This window comes from Mixophyes fleayi, chromosome 9 (assembly GCF_038048845.1).
Source record: "Mixophyes fleayi isolate aMixFle1 chromosome 9, aMixFle1.hap1, whole genome shotgun sequence".
Classification (NCBI taxonomy): domain Eukaryota; kingdom Metazoa; phylum Chordata; class Amphibia; order Anura; family Limnodynastidae; genus Mixophyes; species Mixophyes fleayi.
In genome coordinates, this window is record NC_134410.1 from 120,190,396 (window position 1) to 120,199,336 (window position 8,941).

The window sequence follows — 8,941 nt, forward strand, 5'->3', positions numbered from 1 at the left end:
CTGAGAGGGCATGCATGCTGAGACTTGTAGTTCCACTTCCACAACAGCTGAAGGGCCAAAAGTTGCCAAAGCCTCGTTTATAATATTTACCTATGTAATCACAATAATCACCATACTTATAATTGTATTTTGACTTGTACATAGGCTCTGCACAACTTCATACACTGTATTAATATATTTTCCATTGTACATAGGATCTGCACAACTTCATACACTGTATTAATATATTTCCCACTGTACATAGGACCTGCACAACTTCATACACTGTATTAATATATTTTCCACTGTACATAGGATCTGCACAACTTCATTCACTGTATTAATATATTTTCCACTGTACATAGGACCTGCACAACTTCTTACACTGTATTAATATATTTTCCACTGTACATAGGACCTGCACAACTTCATACACTGTATTAATATATTTTCCACTGTACATAGGACCTGCACAACTTCTTACACTGTATTAATATATTTTCCACTGTACATAGGACCTGCACAACTTCATACACTGTATTAATATATTTTCCACTGTACATAGGACCTGCACAACTTCTTACACTGTATTAATATATTTTCCACTGTACATAGGACCTGCACAACTTCATACACTGTATTAATATATTTTCCACTGTACATAGGATCTGCACAACTTCATACACTGTATTAATATATTTTCCACTGTACATAGGACCTGCACAACTTCTTACACTGTATTAATATATTTCCCACTGTACATAGGACCTGCACAACTTCATACACTGTATTAATATATTTTCCATTGTACATAGGATCTGCACAACTTCATACACTGTATTAATATATTTTCCACTGTACATAGGACCTGCACAACTTCTTACACTGTATTAATATATTTCCCACTGTACATAGGACCTGCACAACTTCTTACACTGTATTAATATATTTTCCACTGTACATAGGACCTGCACAACTTCATACACTGTATTAATATATTTTCCACTGTACATAGGATCTGCACAACTTCATACACTGTATTAATATATTTTCCACTGTACATAGGACCTGCACAACTTCTTACACTGTATTAATATATTTCCCACTGTACATAGGACCTGCACAACTTCATACACTGTATTAATATATTTTCCATTGTACATAGGATCTGCACAACTTCATACACTGTATTAATATATTTTCCACTGTACATAGGACCTGCACAACTTCTTACACTGTATTAATATATTTCCCACTGTACATAGGATCTGCACAACTTCATACACTGTATTAATATAATATTTTGCATTGTCAGTGGAATGTGTTGTCTCTGTGTCCATGATCAGTAATATAAATATAAAGCACCGGCTCTCCCATGTCTCACCCGAGTCCTAGCCGCACATCCCGGCTGCAGTGGACCCCTGAGTGTCGCTCCCGGATTAGCGTCGTCCCGTTGCCCAGGCAACCCGGAAATCTCGCGAGACCAGTCCTGTATCACCGCCGGTAAATCTCGCGATGTTACCCTCTATGTCCTCTGCTGTATAACCCAGAGCTCCTCCCCTGCTCCCATCAGTGTAATTACTGCTGCAGTAGTAGTTAGCAGGTTTAAGCCACCTGTGAGTCTCCAGCTGATGTGGAACTGCAAGTCTCAGCATGCCACAGGGCTGACAAGGCTTGCTGGGACTTGTAGTGCTTATACAGGTGTGCTGTCTCTGACATTCAGCATTGCATACTTCCTAATTTGACTCCCTTTCCATAGAGTGCTAATAGTCTTCGTTACCCACTTATTTATAATGTCCTAGTTACTACTAAGGCCCCTATTTGCGAACCCCTAAATCATGCAGAATTATTATTTTTTAAATAAAATGTTCATATAAGTGGTGCTAGTCATTATTGCAGCCAAAAAATTGCAACAAAACTTAGAGCGACATTAAAATGCCAATTCTTTTTTTACTAAGGCTTAGACATTGTACAGGCGCTGGGTCCTCGCATTGCCCCCTTAATACCAGCAATGTAACTGTCGCCATTTTAAGTGACGACCATCATAATGTTGGCTTTTTCTCTTGTCAGCGTTTATAGCAAGCTTGCCGGAAATGTTGTCTGTAAGTATTGCAGTCTCTATCTTGTACGTTGGGATTAGAAGAATCGGCATTTTAAAGTCACTCTAAGGGGCATATTTAATTGGCAGCGTTACTACCGAAAGTAACGTGGCCTGCACACTATTACCGTTACTGCGGTAATAGTGCCCATAATTACCGTTAGTACGGTAATCTTTAACGCTGGTTTTTGCTCGCTGCTCAGGGAGCCGCGAACAGAAATGTGGGTTAAATTTACCGTATTAACGGTAATAGGTTTAACGCAGCACTACTCCAGGGGGAATTGAATTCCCTACCTAAGTGTTGTCAAAACTTTCGGATTTGCCATGTTGTACCCCACGCCATTTAAGAACAGCATAACGCAGAAAATATCGCCTGTATCAGGTAAATTACCACATTAAACCGTAGTCCCCATCATAGTCAATGCTTGACCTCGATGCCTAACGCATTCAATCCTTTGGGGAGGGCATCGCGGGAGAGGGGTCTTTGGATCCCTCTGCAGCAGCGTTTCTTCTGTACCCTACGCTGTTTTCCTCAAATGACTTCTGCGCCTTGGTTACGCATGCGCAGTAAAGACTCTGGAGAAACTGGAGAATTCAGTAGTAAAAAGTCATCGTTGGGACAGTCTCCTATCGCTTGCGCTGTCCCGCTGTGACTTTATTAGTAAATTGCGACGACAGATGATACTTCAGGGGGCGCAAAACGGTAAATATAAAATAGTGTCCCTAATTTTAGTACCAAATTTTGAAGATTTGTGATGAAGTTGTCCCCATTTTTAAATATTGACCGACTGCACAAAAAAAAATCCCAATTTTTTGCATGTCAAATACAATTCTTATCTTTGTAAATTAATATTTATTGAAATGTTTAAATTGCAAAAAAAAAAAACATGTTAGACTCACATTTGGTAAATATGATACGGTGAGGATTGTAGAGTTGCAAGGTCCTCCGATGCAGTATCTCATGTGAAAAGCTTACATGCACAAGCTCAGCAGCAAATTGTCCCTTTGACTGTTTTATACCATATGTAACTGTATTACCCACCGTGCAGCTAGTACACCAGCGCTGAGGCCCAAAGAGTGAAGGGGACACTTTACAAATGTTAAGACTTTTTTAATCATATTATTGGAGGTAAAGGCTGTATACAGATAATATTAATAACTATTGCTAAGATGAGTATGAAGCTCCTATTTTTGGCACAAAAACTTTGCTTCAGGGCACAGGAGTAGGCGGTGGTGGGTCACAGAAGGAGGAAATGTAAGCTGTCTGAGTATTGTGTCAGGATGATGAAGATGATGATTGGCATATCTAATATGCAGATTTATCAAGATAAACTTAATCATACTTGCCCATATTCCAGAGACTTCCAAATTTATGAGACTTTTAAAGTACCAAATATTCCAGAGAATTCCTGGTTGCTTGACAGTCCAGATCCCCTCGATCAGATGAGCTTTTTGTCAGAATTTGTGCATGATGTAAGCAAACTGCTCTGAAAACCATCCAGGCATCCATTTTAGGTTGTGGGTCAATTTTCAGGTCAATTGGAAATACCTGAAAATCGTGTGGAGCCCCTGGTGGGGATGTTGGATAATTTCAAAGTGAGGCAAGGGCGGAACAGGGCATCATCGGGACCCTTAGCAAAATCTGGCAGCTCTCACCCTGATACTGGCATCTTTGTCTTTTAGACAGACAGCTAAGTCTATAAGACTGGCAGCTCTCTCTGTTAGTCTGCCAGCTCTTTCCAATGAAGTGGCAGACTCTGCTGGCATTTACTGCAGCTTTTTCCTCTACAGTACTTTCCAAGCAGCCATCTCTCTGCTCTCCTGGGCAAAAATATCACAAACCCTCTAACAGTACTCATCACAAACCTTATAAGCAGTTATTCCTTTTGTGCTATAAACACTTGACAGCTATAAATTTACAGTTATAAGTCTAAATCAATGTGGCTAAATAAAAAAAAAAAGGTAAGGGAAGAAATGCAAAGTAAGAAGCATGCATTTAAATTGTTTAAGTTTGAAGGGTCTGAGGAGTCCTTCCGTAGGTACAAGGAATGTAATAATACATGCAAAAAGGAAATTAGATTGGCTAAATTAGAAAATGAAAAAATAGTTGCAAAAGAATGTAAGACAAACCCCCAAAAAAAGTATATAAATGGCAAAAGGATTATAAAAGTTAATATAGGACCCCTAAAAAGTGAGATGGGTGAATTGATAAATGATACTAAGGAAAAAGCAGAGGTATTAAACACTTTCTTTTCTTCAGTATTTACTAGAGAGGAACAAATAGTAGGAATAATACATAAAAATGGAAATGAAACTGTACCATTAATTAATACTTGGTTGACAGAGGAAGAAGTCCAAAGGCGACTAAAGAATGTTAAGATAAATAAAGCTCCAGGTCCAAATGTCATACACCCAAGGGTTCTTATGGAGCTAAACTCAGAAATAGACTGCTATTCTTAATTTTCATAGATTCAATCTCATCAGGCTCAGTACCAAGGGATTGACGAATAGCAGATGTGGTGCCTGTGTTTAAAAAGGGGACGAGATCACAACCAGATACATAGACCTGTAAGCCTGACATCAATAGTGGGGAAACTACTGGAAGGTATATTAAGGGATAGTATTCAGGATTACTTGGTGCGCAATAAGATTATTAGTGGGAATCAGCATGGATTTGTGAGGGATAAGTCAAACTAATTTAATTAGTTTCTACGAGGAAGTTAGTGAGAACTTAGACCAGGGCAGCACAGTAGATGTGGTCTACTTAGATTTTGTAAAGGCCTATGATACAGTGCCACACAAGAGGTTGGTTTACAAAATAAGGGAACTTGCTCTAGGAAACAACATTTGTACTTGGATCGAAAACTGGTTAGAGAATAGGGAACAGAGAGTTGTGAAACATTTTCTAATTGGTCAAAAGTTTTAAGTGGAGTACCCCAAGGTTCCGTGCTGGGGCCACTCATTTTTAATATATTTATTAATGACCTTGGTGATGGTTTAGAGAGTAAAGTTTCTATTTTTGCAGATGACACTAAACTCTGTAAGGTAATAAAATCAGAGCAAGATGTAGCTTCTCTACAGAAGGACTTAAATAGAGGAGGATTGGGCAGCCAAATGGAATATGAGGTTTAACATAGATAAATGTAAGGTTATACATTTAGGGATCAAAAACAAGAACGCAATCTATAAATTAAATGAAATTAAGTTAGGAGAATCTATAAAGGAAAAGAATTTGGGAGTGCTCATAGACAGTGAGAAGGGCAAATAAAGTATTGGCATGTATAAAAAGGGGCATAGATGCAAGCGAAGACAGTGTAATTTTGTCACTGTATAAATCGTTGGTAAGACCTCATCTTGAATATGCAGTACAGTTCTGGGCACCACTCTATAAAAAAGATAATTTGGAACTAGAAAGGGTTCAGAGAAGGGCGACAAAATTGATAAAGGGTATTGAGCCATTAAGTTATGAGGAAAGGTTAGCCAGTTTAGGCATGTTTACTTTAGAAAAGAGGCGACTAAGAGGAGATATGTTTACTATGTACAAATACATTATGGGTCAATACAGAGAGCTTTCATGGGAACTTTTTACCCCAAGGACTATACGCGGTCACCCCCTAAGGCAGTGGTTCCCAAACTTTTGCAGTTGGCGGCACCCTTAGAGTCTCCATCATTTTTTCAAGGCACCCCTCCAAAAAAATTACCGAGCAGTTTTGTTTTATAAGTAGTTGGGTCAAAAAAACGTAATAAGTATTTAGGTCAGGACAGAAATACTTATTTAGTTGTATGCAAAAATAATACGCATAGATCCAAGGAAAAAATAATATTTTTATATATTTTTTTCAATTATATTTCTGTCAAAGAATAATTAACAACTAACTCACACTGTGACCTCCTTCATCTCCACACACTCTGCCCCCTCTGCATCCAGTCACGCTGCCCCCTCTCACGCTGCCCCTCTACTCCCTCTCACGCTGCCCCGTCTGCCGTCTCACTCTGCCCTCTCTCATGCTGCCCCTCTGCCCTCTCTCACGCTGCCTCCTCTCACTCTGCCCCTCTGCCCTCTCTCACGCTGCCTCCTCTCACTCTGCCCGCTGCCCTCTCTCAAGCTGCCTCCTCTCAATCTGCCCTCTCTCACGCTGCCCCTCTGCCCTCTCTCACGCTGCCACTCTGCCCTCTCTCACTCTGCCCATCTGCCCTTTCTCACGCTGCCCCTTCTCACTCTGCTCCTCTGCCCTCTCTAACGCTGCCTCCTCTCACTCTGCCCCTCTACCCTCTCTCACGCTGCCTCCTCTCACTCTGCCCTCTCTCACACTGCCCCTCTGCCCTCTCTCACGCTGCCTCCTCTCACTCTGCCCTTTCACGCTGTCCCCTCTGCGCCCTCTCATGCTGTCCCCGCTGCCCCCCTCTCACTTTGCCACTCTCTATGCCACTTTCACTCTGCCCCTCTCACTCTGCCCCTGCCCCTCTGCCTCTCTCTCTCTGCTACTCTCTGCCACCCTCTTTCACTCTGCCCCCCTCTCACGCTGCCACTCTCTCTCTCTGCCCTTTTCTCTATGCTCCTCTCTCACTCTGCCGCCATTCTGTCCCCCATCGCCACATTGCCCCCTACCTTTGCCACACTGCCCCCCCCCCCCCCTCCGCCGCGGCCAGCCAGAGGAGTTTTTTTCTTTTTTTTTTCTTTTTCCTCTGGCTGGACGCGGCACCCCAGTGACAGCGCCGTGGCACCCTTGGGAGCCGCGGCGCACACTTTGGGAACCGCTGCCCTAAGGTTAGAGGAGAGAAAATTTCACAACCAGCAAAGGAAGGGGTTCTTTACAGTAAGGGCAGTCAATATATAGAATTCACTGCCAGGGAAGGTTGTGATGGCAGATTCAATAGATATGTTTAAGAAGGGGTTAGACAAATTTTTTGCGGAAAAGTGTATCCAGGGATACGACCGTTAATTGAAATGAAGGATAGTAGTTGATATAGGGTAAAAATAGGACTGCAATATTGGGTCTGGGGGAATTTTCACAATTGAAACAGATTGGCGGTTGCTTACTGTGGATCAATTTCAAATATAAGTGAGGAATCGCAGGAGATCCAAAATAGGTTGAACTTGATGGACTGGTGTCTTTTTTCAACCTCATCAACTATGTTACATATGTTACTATGTTAGTACTAGATATGGTATGCAAATGAGATATTTATTGTTCTTTGCAAAAGAAACTACTGAGACCTATATTCTTCCAGCAATAAACATTTTGAGCTATAATATAACATGCAAATGAGCTATAAAACCGGGCTCCCTCTATATTATGTGCAATACACATTTTATGCAAAAGAATTGTTGACACTGCTTACTATAAACATTGTAAGCTGTAATATGTCCATAGCTACTAACATTACCAGCTATATACTGTACGTAGAAGAGCTATATATTAACAAAAAGGAGCTTGTTTATACAAAATGACCAGAACATTAATGATAACAGATACGATTTTGTATGAAACATCCTCCAGAACTTCCCTACAAGGACAATTGATCACAGACCCTAAATACCGGTGCGTCATGGAAATAGGCTCCTCCTCCCCAGTCTACGTTCCCTGAAGAGTTGAGCATTGGGTCTTGGAGTTACGGGCACGTTAATGATTGATGGATTATCAACTAGATAAGTAGATATGTACAATGTACGTAATATACAAAGATATTTAAAACATGCTTTATTTCCACATGAATCCTGCAGCAAAATAATAACAATCATCCTCATCAATTGGATATAAACTGAATATTATTTAAATTTAAAAATTTAATACAATGTCCTTTTAATTAACACAATAGTACACAAAAATTGTCTCGTTAATAATTAAGAATGTTTTATTTGCTGTATGTTTTACTGTTATCTGTCTTTGTGGTAGCCTATGTAAAATAATAAAAAAAAGTTTGAATGGGTAAAAAAAAACCCGTTCCATCCTCCCATGTCCATTGTTATGAAGTGTCTCAAGTTAGAAAATATTCCAGTCTTGGTAGGTGCACGGCCTGCTGCTTCCTCCTACACTCATGCTAATGCAGGTTCACTCTCTGTGGACGGAAGTTTTTCTTTTCATTTAAAATAAAATAAATAAATGTATTTTTAAACTCTGTTTATTTTTCCCCCACGTTAGTTGAACCAAAACCCCAAACCCAGGCTCCAATTTCCACTGCGCATGCCATCAAGCCAGCTCATGCATGCCCTCATCTGCAAGGATAATTCTCACCCGTACTTTCCCACTCTCCCAGAATGTCCTGGAGACTCCTGATTTCCAGGTAGGTCCCCCAGCCAAGTGATTCTCTCTTGGGAGCAACCAGCACGGTGACAAAAATAAGGTGAGCGTGACAAGTGAACCGTCTGTGCTACTGAGAGAGAGCCTGAGAGTCAGGGGCGGATTGGTGATGGGACTTATTCGGAAGTTTTTCGGTAGGCCGGTACCCTCTGATGAATTTTTTTTTTTTACATTCTCTTAATACCCAAAATACACTTTGTGTATCTTTATTTGCTGATAGCCACAATTAGTAGGGCTATATAAATGTTGCAACGATAATGGATTTGTGTCAAAAATCTGTCACTTGAATGTTAGTCTTTTTGGAATCCATATCCATTCTTTATTGACCTTAGACCGCATGTTGTGCATTTGTAATATATTAATAAAGACACACACACACCAATGATTTAGTTTCTTAACTTGTGATTATTTCTTGAAAAAGATAAAAAATTTAACTATTTACATTTAGTTGGGCCCAAACTATTTACATATTTACAAATTTACATATGCCCATGCCCATATTTTTTTCTTTTTTGTAGGAATATTTAACAATTTTTTTTTAAATGCTTTTTAATTTTTTGTA

At 40.1% G+C, this 8,941-nt stretch overlaps 1 protein-coding gene across 3 annotated transcripts in view; it reads right to left on the reverse strand.

Annotated features, from left to right (window-relative positions):
- Window positions 1-1,456, reverse strand: part of CCDC180 (coiled-coil domain containing 180) — a 54,050-nt gene extending 52,594 nt beyond the window's left edge. For all 3 annotated transcript variants that reach the window (XM_075185349.1, XM_075185347.1, XM_075185346.1), the window contains exon 1: window positions 1,364-1,456. The gene's annotated coding sequence lies outside the window, so the exon portion shown is untranslated. The remainder of the gene's footprint in view (window positions 1-1,363) is intronic.
- Between the last annotated feature and the right edge of the window lie 7,485 nt (window positions 1,457-8,941).